We start from the raw sequence: 27,512 nt of genomic DNA on the forward strand, positions 1-27,512 counted from the left end.
GTAAGAATGTTTACACGTACAGAAGAATGCATATGGGCGAACGAGCGGTGATGCATGTTTCCATTGTTTGTTGATTGTATAGGACATGTGTTGGGTGTGGCTATCGGCTATATCCGCTCCTCATCGATTCATATCGTTTGTTTACTAAGCATGGCTACGTCGCTCAAACATGTTCTTTTAGAAAACGAGTATGAACCCGTGCCTTTGCATCTGGACATGCATACAACCATTTTATTAATTATTGATGAAGACCTTACAAAGTAATATATTGATCAGTCTAAAGCCACCATCTCAGCAATATCTGTCACTACTCCTATCAACTTTGCACCAAAGTCTAACATCTAAATCCGAAGACCCCAACCAAGCCACAATGCCGGGTCTCGGCACACACCGGTCCGGCGCACCCTCAGAGGCGGCCGCCGCCATCTTCCACCGATCCATTCAGAATAGGAACTGACGCATCGACCTTTGACAGGCCTTTCGTCAATGACACCACAATGCCAGACAGCGTCGTCCTCCTGCTTATCATGAGAAACATTTAAAACGTATTGTTGAACAAATGTCAACTTTTTTTAGCACATTCAGCATTTTTCATATACATAAAAACGTATTTTATACACATTTAAATATTTTAAATACATGATTAACATGTTTTGAAAACTTATTATATGATCACTATTTTTTCCATACATATTTTAAATTTTTGGTATATATCAAATACATTTTTAAAACAATATTATCATTTTTTGAATACATGGTCAACATTTTTTAATACACGGTGAATTTTTGTAATGGCAATAAACATTTCTTCACCCATAATGTACATTTTCATATACATCAAAAACATTTTTATATACATGTTTACATTTTTACAAATACAGAATTAAAATTTTAAAGTATATGTTGTTTTCTTGAATTTTATTTAATGTACATTGTACATTTTTGTATACACTACAAACACTTTTCTATACACGTTTAACATTTTTTAAATACATTATCAACATTTTTCTCATGCACGCTGTATATATTTTCATATACATGACAAACATTATATATACTAGTCGTCAACCCGTGCATCCGCACGGGCTATAGATATTATAATTCTAGTAAGAATCTAGATCCCACGTGAAATATATTACTCCCTCCGATTGAAAATAAGTGTAATGGTTTTAGTTCATTGGAACAGAAAATAGTAAAGACTGAGAATTACAAAAAATAACTTAAGCTTAAATGAATGAAGATCACATTAGGGAAGGTATATAAAACATTACTCCATATATACAACGAACTCGATGGAATTTTAGTGGCTTTAATCATTGTCAGGTTACTGATTGATGACCCATATGAACCCAAAGCTTATCTTTGCATAATCTATGTCAGCGTATTCTTTTTAGAAACAGATGACAATAAGGGGAAATATTGAATATTCATTTAGAATAATATAAAAATAACGACAGAGACTTACAAATAATAACTTAATTAAACCTACATGATTAGAGACCACATTAGGTAAGTAGCACAATGCGCCATAGCTTTAATATAACCAACACAATGGAATATTATTACCATGAGGAATGGGAAGATTACTGATCGACGATCCATCTTAATCCAAATTTATTCTTTGTATAATTTGTATCGGCACATTCTTTGGGAATCGATAGTAAAAAGTGTAAATATTGGATACAGTTTTAGAATATTTTGCGTATATTTTATACCACTGTACTTGTCAGTACGTGGACCTATTGATGTTATTAGTTTGTGTTAGATAGCATACAAAACTCTCACGTATAGAAAAAGATAGAAAACACTGCATGCAGAAGTCCACTTAGCTTCAGATCATATGCACTTGCCATGAACAGTAAATTAGAAAACAATTGTAAAACAAAATCAAATTGGTTTCAGTTTTGAGTGCTTGCAAAGTTTTGGGTTTTTAAAGTTGGTTGAAGTTTTGAGTGCCTGCAAAGTTTTATTACAGAATAACATTCGTGGAAGTTGTCCCCAAAAAAGACAACCATTGGTCCAAAATGCTTTCAAAGATAGAATTTTTGGATCACCAATTTTTTTTTCATAACTTCCACGATTGTTATTATATCATGAAACTTTGCAAGCACTCAGAGCATTCATCAATATTTGCAACCAAAAAACTGTCATCATTTTTTGAATTTTTTGTTGGATTTTACTGTTTTTTCTCGAATACCAGATTTTACTGTTTACGCAAGCTCATTTGAGCTCAGAGCTAAGATACTCCACTGTATGATCCTTCTTGGATGCTACTTGCAACTACTGCTGTATACAAATGAAGGATAATCAGCTTGTGTAGTTCGATCATTTAATATGTGCATCTTCAAAAAATGGAAAGTTCAAAATAGAATGGTTAATATAAATATTGAGCTGTTGCTCACACACTAACTTACAGGGGTGGCTATACTTACCTCAACATTCAACCTACATATATGCCTCGGTTGGGCATGGATCATCTTACAAACCTGTGCCTTGAATGCCAAAATTAGCTTTTACAGAATTTTTACCTAACCATGCTTTGACATTTAACTCCTTGTGCTATGTACAACTCTAAGTATTACAGCTAGATATGAGCACGACCGTTGTAAAATATACAATGTTTCAGAAATAGTGCCGTTATATATTTCTCTATCTTTCAAAACCAATTAAGAAAAAAATACATGCTCAAGTAAAACTAATTAAGAAAAAAACCAATCCGATAAAATTTGCTCAAGTGAAATATTCAAAGCATAAGTTATATTATAGTCATGTGTTGAAAAAAAATAAAAAGTTAGAAAAGTCTTTTTTCGGGCCATAAAGATCAAGTGCAATTTGTTAATAGTACCGGTTCTCCCTCCGAAGGTTGTCGATTGAGAATATTGCTGTTCCATTTATCTTGTTGCGGATGGCAGAATCCTCTTTGGCACAACATGGCGAATTTGCACCTGCTGCATGTACGCACACATGAATACAGGCTTAATATTAAGAGCAGTGGGTATGTATCAATCTACGCATAGAGTGTAGAGATTAAGAGCAGTGGTTATGTATCAAGTTACGCATACAGTATAGAGTACAGTTACTGTAATATGACCATGGAGACGAATTGATCAGATGCCTCAACATGCATGTACCACTTTGTATACCAATTGATAACATACCTCTCACTTGTGTGCGCCTACAGCCGAGGAGGATCGATAAAGCTAGCTTAATGCAATTGCACATCTTGGGAAAGATCAATTAAGTGTTTAGCTCACATACCTGCATCTCGCCAGAAGTAATCGACAGAAGGCAGCGTGTATGCCCATGTCGTTATGTGTGTGCGATACTTGCATGTGACATGTAGTCTGCCTGGACCAACATATGTCGTTCCATCGCTTTGAGAGGATCCATCATGCAAGCTTTGTGCGTCTGCACATGTAGCTAGGAGATCAATCTAGTGCTAACTTGGAAAGCAATCAACCGGCAATAAGAGCGCGAGGACGGCTGACAGCGTGGGATTGACTGCTGGGTGTGGCCTGAGTATCACGTGGAAGGCGAATCGTGGCTGGATTGAAGCGGCGGATATCGTGCAGTAAAAGGATTCGGCAAAAGAAGGCGATGGTGGAAGGATCCACCTGAACTCGTTCGCCCGCCAAAGCGGACGGGTTACGCAATCTTCCCATCCCATCATCCAGCATGCAGAGCTGCGCACAGCCCAATCCGACGACTCGATCCATCAGACAGCCGGTCAGCATATTGCAGTTAGGTGATTGCGCAACGTACACGTGATAAGATTCTTAAATACTAATTCATGGCCATGCATCAGCCATATGCGTGCTTAAGAAAGCGTAGCACAAATAGCAGATCAAATCAACCTGATTCAATTACCTTAATTTTCCTGCACGTGGAGCCAGGTAGGTATAGGTATACTCGGGCAAGTACTCTTGGATCTTCCATCGGTGAGTACTCTCCGGCCAGAAGATCAAACGTCCTCGCATGATTAGGCTCTAATCCTCATCAGTGCAGCTTTGGGAGGCAACACCTCGCTCATCAACATGTCAACTCATTCAGCAGGCGACAACAATCTGTTAGGTTCCCTGATTGTTATACAGCACTATGCATGCCCATGGGTTGTGAGATCAGATTTTCTTTTGCTGGCCTAGAGGAAGGGGAGAGTCGTGAGATAACTTGGGAAGGGGTGGCTGCATATCGTTTTTGGGAACTGGATCTTTTTCTGTTTGGCTGATCGAGGGGAAGGAGAGTCCTGGGAGATTGCAAAGAGGCTGAGGACACGTTCCGTTCTTCAGATATGCTACATCCGACGGCTCTTAAATTCTAGGGAATTTTTTTATCAACATGGGAATATAGGGAGTTATCAAACAATCTACACCGTAATAATTCGGTCCCACCAAAATAAACGGCTCCTAATTTCTAATTAACGTGGTAATTGTTTGGGAGTCCCTAATTAGTATAGGTAGGTATAGGTATAGGTATATATAGAGGTATAGATAGATTGATAGATAGATAGATATAGATAGATAGATAGATATAGATCTATACATATATACATATATATATAATTAAATGCTTGTATATGTATATATATATATATTACAAAAATTACATTACATAAAACATTTAAAAAATGTTAACCAAACATTTGAAAATTGTTAAATATGTATATGTAAAATGGTTCTCATCTATTCAAAAATATGTGTATAAAAAGCTGATCATGTATTTTAAAATTGTTAATCAAGCATTAAATTATATATACATATAAAAATTATATATATACATATATATAATTATATATATACATCTCTACTATTAAAGGGGATCTGCAGTCGTTGTGATGGTTCGACTCCCCATCGGTATGACCCCGCGCGCAAAAAGATCGCAGGACCAGCCCACGTTCCCTCGAAGCAAGCCTTCCTTCGCGAAATTAACAGAAAAAAAATAAACAACCACGACCCACTACCGTCCCACGTCCCATGTATCCTCTCCCAGTTTCCTCCACCTCTCGCTCCTGATCCATCCCCTCTCTCGTTCTCCAGAGAAAAACCGCCACCGCCGCCCCCACACTCGTGTGCAACTACCCATCTGCATCGCCGTCCGACGCTCGTCTCGGTCATCGTCGCGCAACCAATGCACGCCGCCCTTGTACGACCTGCTTGCCTCTTGCCACCGCAACAGCCGTCGGTTCCATGGACTACACCGCCGACGACTTAGGAGGTTGACCCCTGTGGGGAAGCTGGCGGGAGGCCGACGCCGTCGAGGCGCTCGCTGCCGTGTCCGCCGCCGCGAGGCGCGGGAATGCGGCGGCCTGCTGGCAGGGGGCTGCCAGGGCCAGGGCTATCGGGTAGGAGAGCGACAGCAACCGCCGGTTCCTCGCAGCTGCTCCCCTCGGCTTTCCAGAGCCTCACCGGTGAGCCCGTGTATGGCACCAGCGCCGCAGTATTGGGCGCGTTGGGAAGATCTTGGCGGCCCTTACCGTGTTCTCACTAGTGCAGAACCGGGCTTTAGCGGCCGGTTCGTAAGGGCCTTTAGTGCCGGTTCTGCAACCGGCATTAAAGAGTGGAGACTAAAGCCTCCCCCACTACCGGTTCGGCACGAACCAGCGCTAAAGTGGCACCACGTGGCACGAGCCAGGCCTGGGTGACTGGTAGACTACCAACCGATACTAAATGTTTGGGGGTTTTTGGTTTTAATTTTTATTTTTTCATTAATTTTTTGTTTTCCATTTAATTCTTTTTTGTTTGCTGGTATTTTACGATATTACATATTATACACGTTATGCATATATATAAATAGATTTTTTCGTAGAACCGATCATATATATATATATATAATCGAATGTCCCACAACCACCATTAATTATTCACATATACACATGTATATATATACAATTTCTCCTACATGTTGCCTTGGTGCCTTCGGAGCACGATGACAAGTGGTTCATGGGGCGGTAGCGGGTAATAGTGTTCTCCTTTGAGATCTATGACCTGGTCGAGCAAAAATCCCGCTATTTCTCTTGAAGTGCTCGTATGCGCTCCTCTGGTAGGAGGTGGTCCCGCACCTCTTTGAACTGTCAAGAAGGAGATCAATATGCATGTGTATTAGTTGTGTGACTAGATATCGACAATCATGTAAGATTTGTGAATAGTGTTCTGGCAAACATACCCAGTCCTGTCTATCAGATCTGCTCCTTTCGGACGCCATCACGCGAATGTTCTCGCAAACGTAGTATGCACACACTTCAGTCCCCGACGCTTGCTTCAGGGCCTTTACGAGAATAGAATTTAATCAGATAATAATTAATCAAGCATGTTAATTAATTAATGGTATTTAAACAAGAATTAAAGAGATGGTAGCTAGCTAGCTAGTACTACTTAATTACTTACCTTGGGTCGATACCAACATAGCTTTTGTCACCATTTTCCTGGAGTCACCTTGATGTACTTTGCCCAAGCCCTGCCCGCCGGCAAAGAAAATTAATAAAGGGGTTATTAAAAGTAGTTCATATCAGGAAATGACGAACTAAATAGGCCGAGATATAGTTAATAATGATTGAAACAACCTGTCGACTATCCAATTCACGATGTTGTAGTCACTATCTTTTTTAAGTAGTGAGTCCAGTACTTCAACTTTTCCTTCGTCTACTTTAATGTCTAACAAGATCCAGTGGAAGCTGCATGCGCATACGTTTGCATGTATAAATTAAGCGGGCATGTGCATAATACTAATCAACTATAACCCTAAACCCTATACACTTATTAACATCTAGCTAGTAAGCAAAAAAGAATTTATAGTACAAGACAGTGTGACTCACTCGAAGTTGTAAGGAAGTAGTATATCTTCATTGCTATTGAGGCGCTTCAAGAACTCTACCATGCATTTCTCTACATCTTGTCTACATCATTCCAATTTCCATGTGTATTCATTAACGGTATTTGGGCCAATGAACCCAATGCCATAGCGTCCAGTTTTTTTCATTTCATACATCTTCATCCTGCATAATACCACAGAAAAGAATATATAGTGAGGATATATAATTACAGGTAATTAATGATCAATCAATGAGCACTAGAGCTAGCTTGAGACTTAAATTATAGAAAGAAATCACTTACAGACAATAGCAACTGACGATAAATTTGTCGAGTGCATCTTGATTGAATAACTGAAATAGTTCTGAATACTCAACGGACAGAGCTTTCTTATTGAAGTAATGATCTTCTTCGACTTGCACCATGAGGGACTCTCGATTGGAAATCTTGGTAATTTTCATGTACCAATCATGCAATTCATACATTCTCGTTGGGAGGTTCTTGACCTCCTCGGGCTCGACCAAAGGTTGGCCCCGGACATATTTCCGTTTTATTTCCTCCTCTCTAAGCGGAGACATGGGCTCGATATCGAGGAGTTGTCCAACAGTGATCTTGAGCATTTCAGCCTGCATTATATGCTCCTCGGTTATTACCACATCGCCCAGCTCGGGAACGTAAACGGTTTGCCCACAATAATATTGGGCGTGCGTACTCTCATGTGTTGTTGGCACAACAAGCGGGGGGGGGGGGGGGTCGATTGCGCCGCCTGTTCTCCCAGCTGGGGAACGGTTTTCCCGCATTTTTTGACAGCTGCTTGTTGGCTCGAGCTCGAGCTCGCTTCTTTCTGTAGTCGTGCTCGATGTGCCTTCCTGATTTGGTGCTCATAGTCTGAGTCAACAGGCTTGGGAGCTGGTGGTCTAGCCATACGAATGAAGTGGTCAATCTTTTCCTCAGACACTTCCTCCCTCGGCGGCGGTGCCGGTTTTGGTCCAAAATGGGCGTCCACTTGGGCCTTCACCATGGCATCGTTTAGCTCCTCGGTCATGTCGTAAGTCCTCTGAGGAAGAGGAGCGAGGCTTGGACCATATTTATATTGCTTGTCTCCGCCTGTACTTCCTCTACTACCTCAACTCGTACCGCTATGCACCATAGCTACGGCGTGTCTCTTCTGCGATTGCTTAGGCGGCGGAGACGGCTGACGTGGCTTAGTTGGAGCAGGAGGAGTGGCCTGACGCTGTGCCGGACTTGAAGCAGGAGGTGTGGCCTGACACGGTGTCGGACTTGAAGCGGGAGGTGTGGCCTGACGCTGTGCCGGACTTGAAGCAGGAGGTGTGGCCTGACACGGTGTCGGACTTGAAATAGGAGGAGTGGCCTGACGCTGTGCCGGACTTCAAGCAGGAGTCTGCTCACGCGTTCGTGGACTTGGAGGAGCGGGAGTCTGCTGACACGGCGGCGGACTTCGAGGAGGAGTCGGCAGACGCAGTGTCGGTGGACTTCGAAAGATGATGCAATCCTTTCTCCATAGGATGATACGATGTATGGCCTCTCCCGGTGTGTGCTCGTCGTCACCTCCAGGAATGTCATGCTCTAGCCCCGAATATGGGTCCACCACCTCATCAACCAAGACACGAGCATAGCCCGCTGGAATCGGGGTGCAATGGAAGGTTGCTTCGGGGGTAATTGTAAAAGCAACGGCGTCCGCCACCTTCATGGATATGTTCTTCATTTTGAAGTGTAGCTCACAGTTAGTGTTCTCTATGATGTCATGCATAGGGTATGTATCCAGCAGTGCGTCGCCCGGGGCGGAACCAACGCTGCTTCTCGGCATGGATGGGACGGTGCTATCCAATGCTGGATGATCATCCGCTTGTTGCTGCAGCTGCTGAGACCCTCTTTCCTAGCTAAGTGAGTCGATCTGCTGCAGCTGCTGCTGCTAGAATTTGAGTGCCAAGCCCGCGTGCCTTGCTTCTAGGCCTTGAAGGCGTTCCGCGTCCTGCTTCCTTTGCTCCTCCTCCAGCTTCCTCTTCTTCTCCTCCTCCATCTTCTTTCTTGCTGGTCCTGTAGTCGGTGTTCCATTCCGAAAAGCCCTCATAGCAGGGAATAACGCCCTTGCCTCGTGTTCTTCCCGGGTGTTCAGGATTTCCCAGGGCACGCGTAAGCTCGTCGTTCTCTCTGTTGGGCGTGAACACCCCCTTTCGAGCAGCTTCTATTGCGTCAAGTAACTTTTGTTCTGCTCCTTTTAGACTTGCCTTCTTCGAAACGTCGCCTGTCTTCGGGTCCAACGCCCCCCCATGCGCATAGAACCAAGTTCTGCACCGGGGGGGCCATCTCCTAGTAACCGGAGTGACCCCTGCATCCTCCATCGGTTGCTCATACTTATCCCACTTAGGCATTGCCACCGTGTAGCCACCTGGACCCAGCCTATGGAACTACGTCTTTTTTGCGGCATTGGCCTTGTTTTTTCTCGACCGTTCCTTAGATAATTCTGATTCCTTGAATTTCATGAAAGCGGGCCAGTGTTCTCTTTGCTTCTCCAGTGTTCCCTTGAATTCTGGAGTCTTCCTTTCTGCAGCGAGGTAGTTGGCCCATACAATTTTCTTGTGGGTGTTGAATGCAATTGGCATCTTCTTAAGAGCAACGTCCTTGACTTTCTGCACATCTGCATCAGTGAAATAATCTGATAGGGTGAAATGTTCCATCAGAGATTCCCAAAGCTTTTGTTTTGCTCTGTCGTCGACCCAAGTAACATTTGGGCGTTTAGTTTTTGGCTCTTTCAATTCTTGAATGGAGATCGGGAGTTGGTCCTTCACAAGAACCCCGCACTGACGAACGAACTTGTTCGCAATGTTCTTAGGCGTGAGGGGTTCGCCACTAGCTTTGATGGAATTGATGTTGTAGTTTACACCCTCCTTCAACTTTTTGCTCGGGCCGCGCTTTGTCCTGCTGTCTGTAGAAGCAGATTTGCTCGATCCGAAGGGCTGAAAGAAGAAAGATCGATTCGTTAATATATCTTCAAATAAAAAAAACATGTGATGATCACTAGATGCCTGCTTATATAAATATACCTCGCCGGTAGTCTTTGTTCTTTCAAGATCAACATTGTATCCGTCATCACAATCATTGTCTGCGTCATCATAATCATAATCATAGTTCAGATATTGGGAGCCGTCATTTGCTTCATTCAGATCAGCTGGCCTGTTAGGGCTGCGTATGATCTTGAACAGGGCCTCTTCTCCCTCTCTGCCGGTATTGTCCGCCATATTTTTTATTTAACTAATACAGAAGAAATATAAAACAATTTAGTATTCAAATTACAATGCATGGATGCAATCAATAAGGAAAAACTGAATCATATAGTACATAATATGCATCGTCTCGAATAATATATAATCTCGAATACATCGTCTCGAATAATATATAATCTCGAATACATCACTGGCTAGGTAGCTAATAAAGCTCGAATACTATAGAAGAATCTAGGCCACTCGCGGTTCCTGGGGCGCGGGCGGTGGACACCCAAAGACAAGGAACCATCACAGGATCATATCTCCGGTCATCTGCCCAAAGAACCTGCCAGGTATTGGAGAACCTGACGTCCATAGCAGCCATGTAGCGATGGACGTGCTCGTCCTCCTCCCTGACACGACGACGCACCACCTCCGGCGGGGCCGGCTCCCTCTGCACCGAATGTGGCCCACGCGAACGCCACCAAAGGAGATCAGGGTCGACGACGGGACCCGAGGCCGGGTTCCTCACCAAGCGGCGCGCCCCTCCAGGTAGCACCTCCCAGTGCCAGCCCGGCGGAGCCCAATCCCGGACATGGGTCAGCCGGACGTCGTCGCGAACGGGTCGACGGCGAGGATGCGGGCCGGGCATCGTCGAGAACAAATACTATATGCCCGCAAAAAGTAACATTTTTTAAATTATTGAATTGTGATAACTAAAATTCTATATGCAAATTCTACCAATTTAACATTAATCTAATTCATCTAACTAAAACAAATTCTAAAATTTCTAACATTTCTATATATATAACTAACATTTCTATAACTAAAAAACAGAAAAATGGCTAACATTTCTATAAATATTTCTATAACTTAAAAATAGAAAAATTTATAACATTTCTATATAACTAACATTTCTTTAACATTTCTAATATTTCTATAACTAAAAAACAGAAAAATTTCTAACATTTCTATAAATATTTCTATAACTAAAAACATAAAAATTACTAACAATTTTACAACTAATTAACAATGTGTGTGTGTGTGTGTGTGTGTGTGGACAAGGCGGCCGGGGCAGGTGCTGACTGGCGAGGCGAGGCGACGGGGACGGCGACGGGCGGCGATGACGCGGATGGCGACGATGGGGACGGGGACGGGGCGGCGACGACGGGGACGGGGACGGCGACGACGGGGACGGGGACGACCGGGGCGGTGACGACGGGGACGGGGCGGCGAAGGGGGCAGCGACGGGGGGCGGCGGGCGACGGGGCAGAGGAGAAGAAGCAGATGAAAACTGACGAAATTTGTAAGTGCTGCTTATATAGGATGGGCCTTTAGTACCGGTTGGAGCCACCAACCGATACTAAAGGTCAAATTTGGCCAGTCCAAGCGGCGGGAAGCGCACACCTTTAGTACCGGGTGGTGGCACTAACCGGTACTAAAGACCCCCCCTTTAGTACCGGTTGGAGCCACGACCCAGTACTAAAGGGGTCCGGTGGCGCAGGTGCGGTGCGGGCAAGTTTAGTCCCACCTCTCTAGCCGAAGGGCGCCCGCACCTGCTTATAAGCCACGCCGCGGCAGCTGTCTCGAGCTCCTCTCTATTGCAGGCCTTCTGGGCCTACCTGTTCTGTGCTGTCCTGTGGGCCTATTGGGCCTTTGCGGGCCTGCATCCTGGCCCAACAACAGGTTGGGTTTCTAGTCGTATGCAGGCCGCATTGTCCCAGTACGCGGGCTTTTTTATTTTCTTATTTTTTGCTTTATTTATTTTTGTTTTATTTATTTTTGAGTTGTTTTTTGCTGTATTTAGAGTTTCTTTGTGAATATTTTTGCTTTAGGTACAAAAAATTACAAACTTTCTATTAGTGCCGGTAGTTTACAAATCTGAATAGTTTACATTTTGAATTATTTGAAATTTGTGTGAATCACTAGTTTGTGAATAACTTAACTTTGAAAATAGATTTTTCAGTGATTCTTTTTTCTTATGTTTAATATTAGTGTGTTTATCATTATATTCAATTTGGTAATGCTTAGGTTATTTAAAAAATGAAATGCCTTTGTAACGGATGAGTTTTCGTCCGAAACCCTGATACTTCGAACGAGATAGTCCATTTTGTACACGAAGTGCATCCAGTTTTTGCGGTAACCCTCTCTACTTTTTTGCACATGCTATGTGGGTGAAATTATGATACCATGGCAACTTTCAACCTTTTCTGAGTTCATTTGAAATGCTTTTCAATTTCAGGGTCATTTAGCTGAAAAAAATCAGTAAATGCATAAAAGAATTTGTTTGCACATAAAATTTCTTCACGTTTCAAATGCCAAAACACATAACTACCCTAACTATTACAGAGATTCCCTCCTGGGTGTGAAACACAGAAGAAAGTGATGATAGTGAAGCCGATCACATCCCAGATCCTTGGGTGTGAAACTTTTTCTTCGCCTGTGTCCCTTTGCGGCGTAGCCATGGAAAATCTTCATCATTTAACTGGATGCTCGGGTCAATATTCACTGTGAATGGAGCAATTTCATCAAACTTTTCATAATCTTCGGACATGTCTGTCTTGTCATCCACTCCCACGATGTTTCTCTTCCCAGAAAGAACTATGTGGAGCTTTGGCTCATCATATGATGCATTCGCTTCCTTATCTTTTCTTTTTCTCGGCTTGGTAGACATATCCTTCACATAGAAAACCTGTGCCACATCATTAGCTAGACGAATGGTTCGTCTGCATACACAAGATTGTTGAGATCCACTGTTGTCATTCCATACTGCGGGTCTTCCGTTACCCCGCCTCGTGTCATATTGACCCATTTGCACCGAAACAAAGGGACCTTCAAACCACGTCCATAGTCAAGTTCCCATATCTCCTCTATGTAAACATAATATGTTTCCTTTCCCATCTTGGTTGTTGCATCAAAGCGGACACCACTGTTTTGGTTGGTGCTCTTCTTATCTTGGGCGATCGTGTAAAATGTATTACCATTTATCTCGTACCCTTTGAAATTCATTATATTCGAAGATGGTAACTGGGACAGCGAGTACATGTCATCTTCAATAGAGGCATCATGCATGGTACGTGTCTGCAACCAGCCGGCGAAACTCCTGGTTTGTGCACGTGTAATCCAGTCATCAGACCGCTCCGGGTGTTTGGAGCGTAGAAAATTCTTGTGCTCGTCCATATACGGAGCCACCAAGGCGGAATTCTGTAGAACTGTGTAGTGTGCTTCAGTGAGAGAATGTCCATCCATACATATTATTTGATTCCCTCCTAGCGTGCCTTTTCCATCCAGTCTGCCCTTATGCCGCGATTCAGGAACACCAATCGGCTTAAGTTCAGGAATAAAGTCAATAGAAAACTCAATGGCCTCCTCATTTTCATGGCCCTTGGAGATGCTTACTTCTGGCCTAGCACGGTTATGAACATATTTCTTTAAGACTCCCATGAACCTCTCAAAGGGGAACATATTGTGTAGAAATACAGGACCAAAAACATTAATCTCTTCGCATAGGTGAACTAGGAAGTGTAGGGGAACGCAGCAGAAAACAAAAAATTTCCGACCTACGCACCAGCCCAGGACCACTATGGAGACTGCATACAAGGTTTGATCTTTTTCGTTACCGACTCGTAGCGCAGCGGGAAGTAGAGTCGATGACGATCGGCGGTGCAGATCCCCGCAGCTAGGATTTACAACCTCCCAACCGCGAGGATGTATACCCTCATCTGCTCCTCAGACAGCCCTCCGGGAGGCGGTCGAACAGCCCCCCGGACGGTGTCGCGGACAGCCCTTCGGGAGGACCTTCGAAACTCGAACGTCACTCGGACAGCCCTTCGGGAGGACCTTCGAAACTCGGACGGTCACACGGACAGCCCTTCGGGAGGCACTCACGAACTAAGACCGAAACTACGATCTCTCTATAGAGTTGCACACATACGGTGTCATCTATCCGGCAGGGCTTCGCCGTCCAGAACTAGTTCCCACCGGAACCCAGACAGCCTTTCGGCTCTACGAAATTATTTCGCTGGGAGGGAGAGAGAAGCCAGATCATGCATGGCACTTGTATGTGAGAAGGGATGATCCTTTAGGCAGCACCCTCCACCCCTATTTATAGGCCAAGCACAAGGGTGGCTTCTCCAAGAAGCCAAGGGGGGAAATACCAAAAAGGCCCTCAAGGTGGCTTCTCCAAGAAGCCAAGCAAAAAGCACTTTCACTATTCATGATGACATTTTTCAGCGTCCGTTCGAACTGAAAATATTTATGTGGGCTCAGAACATTTCCAGTACCCACTAAAATAATTTTCAACGCGTTCCGAAACAATTTCGGTTTAGTGATTTTCATCTGCGAAAAGCAAACAAGAATGCGTTTTCACTATTCACGAAGACAATTTTTCGCGTCCACTAAATCCGAAAATATTTCTATGGGTCTTAGAATAATTCCAGTACCCACTAAAATGATTTTGGATTCGTTCTGAAACAATTTTAGATTAGTGAATTTCATCTGCGAAAAACAGCCAAAGCGGTACCGGCAGCTCCGAAACATTTTCGGTTTTTATTTCTGAAAATTCCAAAAAGTTTCCAGAATGATTCGGGCACCCTCCAAGAATTATCAGGCATGTGCCGAAACCATTTTGACTTAATGGCATACCCCGAAACAACTTTTTCGGTTTCACCGAAACTCATCCGGTGACCTCTCTCTGCGGTACGATTCCGCTGTCCGAAACTTTTTCGGTGATTTTCTCTCAGACTCCCTGTCTAGTATTCAGCAGATAGATGACCCTTAAGCGTGTGACCCTATAGGTTCGGTGAAGTATAGACATGACCTGGAACCCCTTCCGATCAATGATCAACATCGGAGCCGTGGACACCCATATTGATCCCTATACCCACACGAATGAATATTCGAGTGAACCTCCAGTTGATGTGAGCTATTCCTGTTGCTTCACGATATATCACAAACACCTGATGTGAGACTTATTGCATCCCCGTGGGCCAACACTTTGTCCACTATGCAAGTTACCTCGTTACCGGTTTTGTTCTCTTTTCTCGTTTCGTGTTGCGGCATCCCCGTGATCAAATCACAAAGTATCTGGCCAGACGATGATGGACACCGTAACACCGAGAGGGCCCGAGTATATCTCTCCATCGTCGGAGGAGCAAATCCCAATCTTGAGCTATCAAGTTACTTGACACACTTTTCCATGAACCCGTAAGCCGCCGTAATAGCCACCCATTTACGGATGACGTTTAACAAAACCCAAAGTTCATGAAGCAAGCATGAAGAAACTCGAAACTCTCATGGTCTAAGGAATCATGCAAACGTTAACCATCTTTGTGTTATGTACTAATAAACTTGTGACGAATGAATCTCTTAGCATAACATCAATCCGGGTCGATTCAACACAAATGTTCTCTTAACATTGTGCCCTCAAAATTGCTGGCATAGACATGCCCATGATCAGGAAAACAGAACCGTCATGCAACACTTGAACTAGTCTTAGAGGCCAGACTAGGAATACTTCTTACCGTTTATTATTCCACACGTGCATATGAGTCTTCCTCCGAGCCTCGTGGATATTGCAGACTCGAGAATCATTGCAGTTATAGCATGGAACATAGACATAATTATGAACTCAGAGATAAATAATATCATTTATTATTGCCTCTAGGGCATATCTCCTACAGACTCCCACTTGCGCTAGAGTCAATAATCTAGCTTATGCTCATGCACCTCACACTTGTGGCACACCGGTGTAAATATGCTTCGCTTGTGGTATAGCCTGATGTCCAATGGATCTGACGACTTCAGTTCCGTGTGTATCTTTGCATGTCCTCGCATTTTCACGTTTTCACAAAATTCATATTTTGTGTGGACTTGGCTTTGTATGTATGTGAATCACAGGTCGAACCTGGATTCGTCAGACTGAGTTATGGAGCAACTACCTACAGTAGTGTCCCATTGTCAAAAGCCATCTTGGAACTATACTAAGTTCATGAATGAACTATATGATTCAACATCTTCTTTGTCGCTTCTAAAGCGTCAACATACTTAGCCCTTGTTATAGAGTTCGCCACAGTAACTAGTTTGAACAAATTCCAACTAACTGTGCCACCACATTGTGTGTTACACAAAACCGTTAATTTAAATCGAAAATCGCATGGAGAAAAAATGAAGACTCTATCGATGTAACATTTTACAACGAACTCTTCATGATCTCTGCTTGCGAGAAAACAATGTCATCAGTACTCTAGTACTCCGTGACATCTTTCACTGTTGTCCCATGATCAGTAATTTGATCACTTTGGTATCCATACTCGCAACACCTTGGGAGTATCGGACATATCTGGTTGTTTTACATACCATGGAATACATGATTAATCCAAACACAAAAGTGTGTGGAATCTGCATCATGTATTTTACTCATCAGTGTTTTGGGACACCGAGTCTTGCAAAAACTCTTTCCATGTGACTTTGGCAAGAATCACTCCTTGGCGTTTTAAATGCTAAAAGGTTTTAGCATCTTGTCAATATGTATTCATTGCTTAGCCCCATTAGGTAAATCTATCTCCATAGATCATCATGCCTAATATTGAGGCTATTTAGCCTAAGCACTTCATCGAAAAACTATTTTCAAATGAAGTCCTAATTCGTGTCAAGAAATTTATTTCCAATTACCAATGTGCCAAGCACATAAGGTTTTTAGAAATATTATTACGCTCCCACTTACTTTCTTGAATTACAAGCATCTTCGTTACCCATTGATGAAGTCAAAACCCCTTTGACCATTTCATCAAAACACGAAGATTCCAACTCCATTTTGCTCTCTTCTATCCATTGCTGGAACTCTGAAGTTTGCATACCTACTAGCATCCTCTGGATCGACAAATTACTTTGGACTGTATCATATACAAGTCCTAGCTTTCATTTCCATCAGATGGAAATCCTTTTATCATCCATGTTTCATAGCTCATGATTGAAATATGTATTAATTGCTAGTTCAACCCGAACCGACTTTAAGCATCGCTATGATGAAAACAACCTCATCGTAGTCAACTCTTGAACTTGTTATTTCAACAGGTCGAGCTTTATGGATAAACCATTTTATCCGTATCAGTTTTAAGTTCCATAAATATTCGTTAGACTCTTAGTCTTCCGAAAGGTGTATCAAGGTTTTAATCTTGAATCACTTATATGGAAACTAACTCGGGTTGTATTGGCATTTAGCCAATTCCGGAGTCAGGGCCCATCAACGCTTCCTTGTGTATCGTAGGTATAATGTTGTCTAACAACAATATCTCGTTTGCGCACCTGAGAGGTTTGCACGAGCCTTGCCTACGTGGTTCAGCTGCAAGTTCGACCGAAGTTCATACATTTTATTGTAGAGACTTCCGTATCAGTCGCAGTAGGAAACTCTGGAATTACTTCCAAGGTCTCTTTCCTTTGATCTGATGACGTAGATACTGTTTATCTCGTCGAGTTGCACTATTCTCCCACTCACCTTTTTGAAAGAACCATTCTCTTTAAAAGCACACCGTTTCGTGGCAAAACTATTTGCCTCGGTATAGTGAGGGAGGAATACCCAACATTTTGGTATAACCTACAAAGTAGCACTTGTCTGATTTGGAATAGGTTTGTAACCTTTTACACAAGCCCCATATTCCAAATGTTAAGAAAAGATATAAGATGGTTGGGCGTACCATACCATGGCTTCATTTCAACAGACCCGATGTAGCTCTTTTCAGTGTAAAAGCCGCAGTCTCTAAAGCATCACTTTAAAAGGGATAATGGCAAATTTATTTATGTCATCTTTGACCTTACCATGTCATAAATGGTTTGATTACATCTCCACGGACTTTCCACTTGCAGTGGTGTTCCGGGAGGTGCAAGTTATGAAACCCCTTTCACAACTCATCAGACATTCGCTAAACATGTAACTTAAATATTCCTTTGTGCAATTAAATTGCAGAAACATAATTTTCTTGTTACAATAACTTCTACTTCATTTTTGAGGACCTTTTGAATGATTTCAAAAGATCCAGACTTACGTCTCATCAAGTAAATATCCATATCTCTACTTGAGTCATTTCTGAAGATAAATAAATCCACCACTAACAACACTTATCGGACTACACACATCAAATGTATGATCACTAATAAGTTTGTTGTTCGTTCCTTATGGCCTGTGAACGGTATTTTAGTCACTTCACTTTTCGGAGGAAAGTTGCAAGTGTCAGATGATTCAAAATAAAAAAGACTTCAAAATCCATCATAATGGAATTTTCCATGCGGGTTTCTCCAATGTGACCAAATGTAGTGCCACACTTGTGTGGTATTCTTTTAGTCTTGCGACATTTAGTGTCAGTGTTATGGATGTATCATATTACCCTCAATATTCATAACATACGTCCCATTGATGATGGAAGTATGGCCCTTATGTTATTCATAATACTTAACAACAATTGTTGTTTTTATGAACAACTCTTTTGCAACAAACATTGTGCAATGGGCTAGAGTGTATGAAACTCTAAAATGAATTATGAAAGTAAACCCAGAGGTATTGTATTATTATCAATATTCATAACATACATCTCATTCATAATGAAAGTATGGCCCTTGTGTTATTTATAACATCGAACATAAAAGTTCTCTTATGAACAACCTTCTTGCAAGATACCTTATGCAATGGGATAGAGTTTGTAAAACTCTAAATGAATTATGAAAATAAATACAGACGGCAATACACCGATGGAAGGTATAGTAACATTTACTATGTTCCCTGTGTATACCTTAACCTCATTTCTAGCTAGTCTTTCAGGCCATAGTAGTTCTTACATCGAGTTGCAACAGAATGCAATCGAGCGGGCATTTTTGTGATGAACTCACAATACCCAAGAATTAGTGATTAACATGTTTAACCATAATTCGCAAGAACTATACATCAAAAACTTGTATGACATTCATACATGAGCTGGATATTCCAGTCTTCTTTCCTTTTGCCTTTATACTTCTAGCAGTTTAACTTTTAGTATTCTCCTACTCTCAGAAGAAGCACCCAACTTAAAAGTGGCATTAGCCCCGGACTTCCTAGGCGTGTAAGTCATACTAACACCCTTTGGACACTTCCTTTCTCTTTAAGTTGTTGTTTTATTCACCTTTCATTATATGACAGGCGTTCTTCTGGATCCCTTTCCCAACAGTCAAATGCATAGTAAACACTTTTACTAATACTTGCAAACAAACATTGCGTTGTTTGTATCTGAAAATAATTTTCAGTTCCATGAATATCATACAACTATCCCAACTTTCGAAGTTTGGGTTTCGTGGAAGCAAACATATTCCACTTGACCGTAATAGAATTCTAGCTTTTGGATCGAAGGACGAGAGTCACATGATCCATAGCATTAGCGGGAGGATACGGAAAGCATGCGATAGGACAAAGTCCTTCTCGGCACTTTTGAGGACAATCCTCATATTACATTACCAATCGTAAAGTTTTAACCAGATATTTAATAGCTATTCAATTTTAATAGGGAAGGTGGAAATGCGAGCCATTATTCTACAACTATTATGCAAGAAACACTTAGACAGTGTTCATAATTAATTGCACTGAGAATTAAACATGTTAATTCAACAGTGCGCTCCCACTCAAATCAATATCTCTCATAATTGATTTAGAGTGATTCAAGATCCATATTTCTATTCGATGCCATTGACGGGTCCATCACTTATGACACGAATTTCAATCGGTAGGCCAACTTGCCGATCACATCTCTATGTGATTCTTGTTCATCTTTCGATGGGCGTGTTCCGAGCTCAGGACTCTCCTGCCTGAACGTCAAAGACAACCAAGTGATCTTGCTGCGAGGTCTGACCTCACCCGCCTCATTCCTCTCGATTCGTTCGTGCTCATGTGTACATGGCGCACCCCGAAAAGATACGAATTTCAGACGGTGCTACACTTGGGTGAACACTAACTACTTTGATATTTTAAGTGAGAGATCACCCTAATAAAAAGCGACTACCGCGCAATCAAGAAGGGTGCATCATAAGGGATAAACACCTCAGGCAATTCATAATAGCATGATATGGTATAGCCCTTTCTGACGGAGAAGTATTTCATTTCTTCGTCTTCGGCATTCGCGTCGGTGTTCACCTTCGCGAAGATTGCCACCACCTTGTCGATGCACCAGATAATATTGATATCTCTATAGCTAACAAAATAATGCATTACAACAAGGTTGACACGCAGGTCATTAAAGTGCAATCATATGGCTCCAGCCATCATGCCGAATCATGACACGCAGGTCATGTTAATCAAATTACATCATATAGTCATCTCATACATAATCGAATTAGTATGAGCACTGCTATACCACATCACATGCACATCCCGCAAAACCAAGTTAGACGCCTCTAATCGGTTTATGCAAAATTTATTTTAGTGGCTTCTAAGGTTTTGACTTAAACCGCAGCTACCAACATTTTATTATCAAGTATGATTATTCAGGTTACTAGATTAACATCTCGGGGTGTATGAAACACGGGATAATTAAATCTCGAGCCCCATACTAAACTTCGTCATACGCATGACCCCCCGTGCAGATCATATCTGCAATGCCCTTTCATCTGCGAATTTCATCTTTCTTTTGACTACGGCAGAACCCAAAGAACTCATAGCACTTCCATGATCAATCAGGATCACGGATTGCCAGAACTTTGTCAAATTCCACCATGCTGTCTCGAGATTGAGCAAACGCAAATTCTAGGGAAGCAACAAGAACCTCGGGTAACAGATTTCATCTGTCACCCGCATAAATAATTTTCAGCAATAGATCTCATCTACTACCTAATTATATTATGCAATACCCATACATCTCCATGTATTCTAGATCGAAACCTGCATCTACGCATAGCACGGCTCTTGATGCCACTGTAGGGGAACGCAATAGAAAACAAAAAATTTCCGACCTACGCACCAGCCCAGGACCACTATGGAGACTGCATACAAGGTTTGATCTTTTTCGTTACCGACTCGTAGCGCAGCGGGAAGTAGAGTCGATGACGATCGGCGGTGCAGATCCCCGCAGCTAGGATTTACAACCTCCCAACCGCGAGGATGTATACCCTCATCTGCTCCTCAGACAGCCCTCCGGGAGGCGGTCGAACAGCCCTCCGGACGGTGTCGCGGACAGCCCTTTGGGAGGACCTTCGAAACTCGAACGTCACTCGGACAGCCCTTCGGGAGGACCTTCGAAACTCGGACGGTCACACGGACAGCCCTTCGGGAGGCACTCACGAACTAAGTCTGAAACTACGATCTCTCTACAGAGTTGCACACATACGGTGTCACCTATCCGGCAGGGCTTCGCCGTCCAGAACTAGTTCCCACCGGAACCCAGACAGCCTTTCGGCTCTACGAAATTATTTCGCTGGGAGGGAGAGAGAAGCCAGATCATGCATGGCACTTGTATGTGAGAAGGGATGATCCTTTAGGCAGCCCCCTCCACCCCTATTTATAGGCCAAGCCCAAGGGTGGCTTCTCCAAGAAGCCAAGGGGGGAAATACCAAAAAGGCCCTCAAGGTGGCTTCTCCAAGAAGCCAAGCAAAAAGCACTTTCACTATTCATGACGACATTTTTCAGTGTCCGTTCGAACTGAAAATATTTATGTGGGCTCAGAACATTTCCAGTACCCACTAAAATAATATTCAACGCGTTCCGAAACAATTTCGGTTTAGTGATTTTCATCTGCGAAAAGCAAACAAGAATGCGTTTTCACTATTCATGAAGACAATTTTTCGCGTCCACTAAATCCGAAAATATTTCTATGGGTCTTAGAATAATTCCAGTACCCACTAAAATGATTTTGGATTCGTTCTGAAACAATTTCAGATTAGTGAATTTCATCTGCGAAAAACAGCGAAAGCGGTACCGGCAGCTCCGAAACATTTTCGGTTTTTATTTCTGAAAATTCCAAAAAGTTTCCAGAATGATTCTGGCACCCTCCAAGAATTATCAGGCGTGTGCCGAAACCATTTTGACTTAATGGCATACCCCGAAACAACTTTTTCGGTTCCACCGAAACTCATCCGGTGACCTCTCTCTGCGGTACGATTCCGCTGTCCGAAACTTTTTCGGTGATTTTCTCTCAGACTCCCTGTCTAGTATTCAGCAGATAGATGACCCTTAAGCGTGTGACCCTATAGGTTCGGTGAAGTATAGACATGACCTGGAACCCCTTCCGATCAATGATCAACATCGGAGCCGTGGACACCCATATTGATCCCTATACCCACACGAATGAATATTCGAGTGAACCTCCAGTTGAGGTGAGCTATTCCTGTTGCTTCACGATATATCACAAACACCTGAGGTGAGACTTATTGCATCCCCGTGGGCCAACACTTTGTCCACTATGCAAGTTACCTCGTTACCGGTTTTGTTCTCTTTTCTTGTTTCGTGTTCCGGCATCCCCGTGATCAAATCACAAAGTATCTGGCCAGACGATGATGGACACCGTAACACCGAGAGGGCCCGAGTATATCTCTCCATCGTCGGAGGAGCAAATCCCAATCTTGAGCTATCAAGTTACTTGACACACTTTTCCATGAACCCGTAAGCCGCCGTAATAGCCACCCATTTACGGATGACGTTTAACAAACCCCAAAGTTCATGAAGCAAGCATGAAGAAACTCGATACTCTCATGGTCTAAGGAATCATGCAAACATTAACCATCTCTGTGTTATGTACCAATAAACTTGTGACAAATGAATCTCTTAGCATAACATCAATCCGGGTCGATTCAACACAAATGTTCTCTTAACATTGTGCCCTCAAAATTGCTGGCATATACATGCCCATGATCAGGAAAACAGAACCATCATGCAACACTTGAACTAGTCTTAGAGGCCAGACTAGGAATACTTCTTACCATTTATTATTCCACACGTGCATATGAGTCTTCCTCCGATCCTCGTGGATATTGCAGACTCGAGAATCATTGCAGTTATAGCATGGAACATAAACATAATTATGAACTCAGAGATAAATAATATCATTTATTATTGCCTCTAGGGCATATCTCCTACAGGAAGTGTGTCATGATGTTGAAGAAGGATGGTGGGAACACCAACTCGAAACTGACAAGACATTGCACCAAATCATTCTCTAACCTTGGTATGATTTCTAGATCGATTACCTTCTGAGAGATTGCATTGAGGAATGCACATAGCTTCACAATGGCTAATCGAACGTTATCCGGTAGAAGCCCCCTCAATGCAACTGGAAGCAGTTGCGTCATAATCACGTGGCAGTCATGAGACTTTAGGTTCTGGAACATTTTCTCTGCCATGTTTATTATTCCCTTTATATTCGACGAGAAGCCAGACGGTACCTTAATACTGAGCAGGCATTCAAAGAAGATTTCCTTCTCTTCTTTGGTAAGAGCGTAGCTGGCATGACCCTGATGTATGCCGTCTTTTCCATGCATACGTTGCTGGTCCTCCCGTGCCTCAGGTGTATCTTTTGTCTTCCCATACACGCCCAAGAAGCCAAGCAGGGTCACACAAAGATTCTTCGTCACGTGCATCACGTCGATTGCAGAGCGGACCTCTAGGTCTTTCCAATAAGGCAGGTCCCAAAATATAGATTTGTTCTTCCACATGGGTGCGCGTCCGTCAGCGTCATTCGGAACAGGTTGTCCGCCAGGACCCTTTCCAAAGACTACCTTCAAATCCTTGACCATATCATGTACATCAGCACCAGTACGGTGGTGAGGCTTCGTCCGGTGATCCGCCTCACCTTAGAAATGCTTGCCTTTCTTTCTTACGGGATGCCTGCTTGGAAGAAATCGACGATGTCCCAGGTACACTTACAATTGTCCAAATATATACTGTCGGTATCATCCAAACAGTGCGTGCATGCGCGGTATCCCTTGTTTGTCTGTCCTGAAAGGTTACTGAGAGCAGGCCAATCATTGATGGTCACGAACAGCAAGACCTTTAGGTCAAATTCTTCCCCATGTGCTCATCACACGCACGTACACCTGTTCCATTCCATAGCTGTAAGAGTTCTTCAACTAATGGCCTTAGGTACACATCAATGTCGTTGTCGGGTTGCTTTGGGCCTTGGATGAGCACTGGCATCATAATGAACTTCTGCTTCATGCACAACCAAGGAGGAAGGTTATACAAACATAGAGTCACAGGCCAGGTGCTATGGTTGCTGCTCTGCTCCCCAAAAGGATTAATGCCATCTGCGCTTAGACCAAACCATACGTTCCTTGCGTCATCTGCAAACTCCTTCCCGTACTTTCTCTTGATTTTTCTCCACTGTGACCCGTCAGCGGGTACTCTCAACTTTCCGTCTTTCTTACGGTCTTCTCTGTGCCATCGCATCGCCTTGGCATGCTCTTTGTTTTGGAACAAACGTTTCAACCGTGGTATTATAGGAGCATACCACATCACCTTGGCAGGAATCTTCTTCCTGGGGCGCTCGCCCTCGACATCACTAGGGTCATCGTGCCTGATCTTATAGCGCAATGCACCGCATACCGGGCAAGCGTTCAAATCCTCGTACTCACCGCGGTAGAGGATGCAGTCATTAGGGCATGCATGTATCTTCTGCACCTCTAACCCAAGAGGGCAGACAGCCTTCTTTGCTTCATACGTACTCTCGGGCAATTCGTTGTCCTTTGGAAGCATATTCTTTATCATTACCAGCAACTTTCCAAATCCCTTGTCAGATACACCATTCCCTGCCTTCCATTGCAGCAATTCCAGTGTGGTGCCCAACTTTTTCTTGTCAGCTTCGCAATTCGGGTACAACAATTTCTTGTGATCCTCTAACATGCGCTGCAACTTCTTTTTCTCCAAATCACTTGCGCAGTTTCTCTTTGCATCGGCAATGGCCCGACCTAGATCATCAGCGGGCTCATCTGATGCCTCTTCTTCAGCTTCTTCCCGCATTGCTGACTCAGCTTCTTCCCCCATTGTTGTATCATCGTATTCAGGGAACCCATGGCCAGGATAGTTGTCGTCGTCCTCTTCTTCTTCACTGTCTTCCATCATAACCTCTCTTTCTCCGTGCTTGGTCCAAACATTATAGTGGGGCATGAAACCGGACTTAAACAGATGGACGTGAATGGTTCTTGACGTAGAGTAATTGTGATCATTTTTACAGACTAAACATGGACAAGGCATAAAACCATCCGCCCGCTTGTTTGCCTTAGCCGCAAGCAGAAAAGTTTGCACGCCATTAATGAACTCGGGAGAGCATCGGTCATCGTACATCCATTGTCGGCTCATCTTCATTACACAACACCGAAAAGACCAAATTAATACAAGTTCATACATAAAGTTCATACATGACTTAAATGCAACAAACAAATAACTCTCTAACTAAAGAATTTAAATGCAACAACAAATGCGATCAAGATGGCAACTAAGGTAACAATTCATCCAACAACATAATGATACCAAGCCTCACTATCAATGGCATATTTTCTAATCTTTCTAATCTTCAAGCGCATTTTCTCCATCTTGATCTTGTGATCATCGACGACATCGGCAACATGCAACTCCAATTCCATCTTCTCCCCCTCAATTCTTTTCAATTTTTCTTTCAAATACTCGTTTTCTCTTTCAACTAAATTTAACCTCTCGACAATAGGGTCGGTTGGAATTTCCGGTTCACAAACCTCCTAGACAAAAATATCTATGTCAACTTGATGGGCATAATTTGTCATAAACACGAAATGCAACAACTAGTTTTAAAAGAGAATATACCACATCCAAATCATAACAAGGACGAGGGCCGACGGGGACGGATATCAAAACCATGGCACTATGTATAACAAACAACGTACGGGTAAGATAATCAATTTGGTAATTTAAAACATTCATGAACAAGAGGCTCACCACAAGGTGGTGCCGGCGACGGAACGGTGCGGGCGATCGACTGTGGTTACGACGAAGATTTAGAAGGCACTAAGTAAACCACACCTACATATGCAAACTAAGTGTTATTTTTGACCTCAAATTGCATATAAATCAAATACTAGCACATATATTTCCTCCCAAATTACTAAACTCATAAATTAATCACTATACAAAGCATTGCAAGAGCTAATCTAGCAATGAGAGATGAAAGGACAAAGTTGCTAACCTTTGTGATCATTTGAATGGATGGGGGCCTTCAAATCTTGACAAATTTTAGGCAAAATGTGTGATGAGCTCGAGAGGAAGAGGGGAAGAACAGAGAGGATAGGGGAAAGGGGAAGAACAAAGCGAGCTCGGGTGGACGAAGGGTTTATGTAGGACGACCTTTAGCACCGGTTCGTGCCACGAACCGGTACTAAAGGTGCTGGAGGGGCCCGGACTGATAACATCCTGCCACCACTCACTTTAGTACCAGTCCGTTGCACGAACCGATGCTAAAGGTCGGCCACGAACCGGTACTAATGAAAGCGGCCGGCTAGCCGTTGAAACCGGCACTAATGCACACGGTAGTGCCGGCTCAAAAGCAAACCGGCACTAATGTGCTTGACATTTGACCCTTTTTCTACTAATGTCTTCCCGCTCGACGAGGAGGCCCGGCGCTACATTGCCTCCCCGACATCTCTCAAAACCCTCATCTCGGTGCTGGTGACCTTGCCGCATGGGCCAGCGCCGCCATCATCCTCCGCGAGCTCGCCTCGTCCCCCGACTGGCATACTGTCGATGTCATCTCGAGGACGCCCGGCGTGTGCAGCGCGCTCGTCGGCCTCGTCGGGAAACCCATGTCCCCGCAGGCCACCAAGGCCGCGCTAGTCACGGCCTACTACATCGTCTCCTGCAGCAACCGCGCGGCCGCCCGCTTCGCCGAGCTAGGGGCAGTGCTCGTCGTTGTGGAGCTCGTCCTGGACGCTGACAAGAGGACGAGCGAGAAGGCACTGGCCGTGCTGGACGGCGTCCTGTGCCAACACCGGCCTCGAGTCCGTGCGTGGGCACGCGCTGGTCGTGCCGGTGCTGGTCAAGAAGATGTTGCGCATGTCCGACATGGCCACGTGGTTCGCCGTCTCTGCGCTCTGGTGCCTCTGCCGTGCCGCGGACACTGGCCCGGCGCGTGCTGCAACGAGGCGCTGCGTGTGGGCACCTTCGAGAAGCTGCTCCAGGTGGGCTGCGGCGGCGTGACCAAAGATCAGGCCAACGAGCTCTCAAGCTGCTCAATGGTTTCAAGGGCAGCGTAGAGTGCATCGAGACGGTGGACTTAAAGGGGCTCAAGAGGCCATTTTGATCGGTGTGAATGCTGAATTTTTAGCGTCTGCTTTCACCCTTGTTTCGATTGTATTGGGAGCTAGATTGGATGTGTGGATAAAACATACTCCAGGATAACTAGATTTTTTTTACCCCATAACTGAATGCTCGTACACAAAATGATCAACACAAAAGACAACTGAACATTGTCATGTTTATTTATCTTCATAGTTTGAAAGTTATTTCGTGTTATTT

General features: G+C 43.5%; 1 pseudogene; it reads left to right on the plus strand.

Annotated features, from left to right (window-relative positions):
- The first annotated feature begins 2,930 nt into the window (after window positions 1–2,930).
- LOC109755084 (U-box domain-containing protein 21-like) lies at window positions 2,931–27,364 on the plus strand (annotated as a pseudogene).
- Window positions 27,365–27,512: the final 148 nt, after the last annotated feature.

Source organism: Aegilops tauschii, chromosome 7 (genome assembly GCF_002575655.3).
Source record: "Aegilops tauschii subsp. strangulata cultivar AL8/78 chromosome 7, Aet v6.0, whole genome shotgun sequence".
NCBI classification, from domain to species: Eukaryota; Viridiplantae; Streptophyta; class Magnoliopsida; order Poales; family Poaceae; genus Aegilops; species Aegilops tauschii.